The sequence below is a fragment of the Staurois parvus genome, unplaced genomic scaffold (assembly GCF_062004578.1).
Source record: "Staurois parvus isolate SC_StPar_1 unplaced genomic scaffold, SC_StPar_1.0 ptg000081l, whole genome shotgun sequence".
Taxonomy (NCBI): domain Eukaryota; kingdom Metazoa; phylum Chordata; class Amphibia; order Anura; family Ranidae; genus Staurois; species Staurois parvus.
This window is the reverse complement of record NW_028317877.1, coordinates 16410001-16412500: the sequence shown is the minus strand read 5'-3', so window position 1 is coordinate 16412500 and position 2500 is coordinate 16410001. Positions and strand designations below refer to the sequence as shown.

At 48.0% G+C, this 2500-nt stretch overlaps 3 non-coding genes across 3 annotated transcripts; all 3 read right to left on the bottom strand.

Moving 5' to 3' along the window:
• Nucleotides 1-263: 263 nt before the first annotated feature.
• Nucleotides 264-345, bottom strand: TRNAS-UGA (transfer RNA serine (anticodon UGA)). The gene has a single exon. It is a non-coding gene; the product is annotated as a tRNA-Ser (tRNA).
• A 1053-nt stretch (nt 346-1398) lies between these two features.
• On the bottom strand, nt 1399-1480 carry TRNAS-AGA (transfer RNA serine (anticodon AGA)). Its single transcript has one exon. It is a non-coding gene; the product is annotated as a tRNA-Ser (tRNA).
• A 716-nt stretch (nt 1481-2196) lies between these two features.
• TRNAS-UGA (transfer RNA serine (anticodon UGA)) lies at nt 2197-2278 on the bottom strand. The gene has a single exon. It is a non-coding gene; the product is annotated as a tRNA-Ser (tRNA).
• Between the last annotated feature and the right edge of the window lie 222 nt (nt 2279-2500).

Sequence of the window (2500 nt, the reverse complement as noted above, 5' to 3'; positions counted from 1 at the left end):
CAGCGACTTCTGATCAAAGGAGGAAGAGTCCAAAAAGTGCCTCGACTCCTCATCTATGGGTGATAGGTTCAAGCCCAGGAGGCAGTCATTTGGCTGAATTGTGATCAATGGATGAAGAGTCCAAACTGCTCAGACTACTTATCGACGGGTCATGGGTTTGAGGCCAACAGGCTTTCGATAAGCTCTCTTTTGCGTCAGACGCCCTCCGCCACAAAGCAGGTGCTCCCTATGGAACCTGCACACTGTGCTTTTCTACATAAGGACGTAGTCGGCAGGATTTGAACCTGCGCGGGGAGACCCCAATGGATTTCAAGTCCATCGCCTTAACCACTCGGCCACGACTACCCAGCAAGCACTCCAGCTCTGTGACGTCAACAGAGTAGTTTTGACATCAAAATGCATTCCATGGCACCATCATTTTTCACTGTGTGATAACAATGACATCGTAATATTCATTGTCATATCTCAGGCGCAGTGCTTTGTTCCCAGAAAACCAAATCATTCGAAAACACAGACAGACGCGGTCATCTGCATCTGATTATTGGCTTAAAAGTCCAGAGGTCTCAGACTCTTTTTCCAAATTTGTGGGTTCAAGCCCGACAGCCTTTCAATTCGTGCTTTCCCGTCCTACCGCAACGGGTGGCCCCGCCACTGACCAGATGCTCGTTTCGGAACACTCTTTCCACATTTGTGAATGCAAGGCCAGCACTCTATCAGAGTTTTTTCGCTGTTTTGACTAGGAATTACGGTAGTAAAATTCCCAGTGTGGGCTGTGTTTGCCTTACCTTGTAATAATGGACGTGCGTGTTGTGGCTGCACCCGGTAGTGTCATAGCTGATCGATTCCCCTATTTTCATGCTTTGCTTCAGCTAACTTGTCCCTATGCGCCAAGGGAACAGGACAACTTACTTTTCTGGCTCACACAGCATCCAATGCACGCCTCGCCATCCTCTGTGTGTTGCATCCCAAATCTGGGAGTGCTAATGTGACGAAACAGTGCATGAGTGAGCTCTCTGTGTGCCTGTGAACGTTGTGCCTGCTTGTTTCTATCTCACATCTAATTACTGTGTAGCTCTCACCGGCACTGGCGCAAGACTGAGAGACCCAGAGATTGCGGGATATCTAGTTTCTGCACAGGAAGTGTCAGGTCTCACGCTACAAAAAGAGGCCATGCACAGAGGACCTGTGCTTTGCCATGCCAAAGGCCTCATGTTTCAACACAAAAGCTGAAAGTGCTGACAGAGGAATGTGAAGATTGATTCTAGTGTAGGCTGTGGGCGTAAAGGGCAACAAGTGACAGCATCCAACTACATGATCAATGCAAATGTTAGGCAGGTGAAAAACACACAGAGCCGTTGGGATTGTTGACCGTGCCTTGGGGAAAAAGGGGCGAGAGAGCGTAGTCGGCAGGATTTGAACCTGCGCGGGGAGACCCCAATGGATTTCTAGTCCATCGCCTTAACCACTCGGCCACGACTACCTGTGACGGCCTGTGTCTGGAGGTGACGACACTAGAGTAGTCATGACATCAAAATACTTTGCCATGGCCTAATGCTTTTTCACTGTGTGATCACAATCACATCATAATATTCAGTGTCATATCTCAGTAGCTATGCTTTCTTCCTTCAAAAGCAAAGGGTTCCTCAACATATTAGGAAGCAACCATCGGGAGCTGATCAATGGATTTACAGTCCAAAGGGCTTAGACTCTTTTTCTGCATTTGTCACTTCAAACCCCACAGCCTGTCAACTCGTGCTTTTCTTTCCTTCGGCAATGAGAGGCCCCGCCACTGACCATCTGCTCAGCTTCAACACTGTAAGCTGTCCTTTTATTAACAAAAGGTATCGTAACATAGACATTAACGTTCAACTGGGGACATCCCAATACCTGCCACAGCCTCACTTCTGAGCATCCTAACAGGTACTGTAAAAATCAGCGACTTCTGATCAAAGGAGGAAGAGTCCAAAAAGTGCCTCGACTCCTCATCTATGGGTGATAGGTTCAAGCCCAGGAGGCAGTCATTTGGCTGAATTGTGATCAATGGATGAAGAGTCCAAACTGCTCAGACTACTTATCGACGGGTCATGGGTTTGAGGCCAACAGGCTTTCGATAAGCTCTCTTTTGCGTCAGACGCCCTCCACCACAAAGCAGGTGCTTCCTATGGAACCTGCACACTGTGCTTTTCTACATAAGGACGTAGTCGGCAGGATTTGAACCTGCGCGGGGAGACCCCAATGGATTTCAAGTCCATCGCCTTAACCACTCGGCCACGACTACCCAGCAAGCGCTCCAGCTCTGTGACGTCAACAGAGTAGTTTTGACATCAAAATGCATTCCATGGCACCATCATTTTTCACTGTGTGATAACAATGACATCGTAATATTCATTGTCATATCTCAGGCGCAGTGCTTTGTTCCCAGAAAACCAAATCATTCGAAAACACAGACAGACGCGGTCATCCGCATCTGATTATTGGCTTAAAAGTCCAGAGGTCTCAG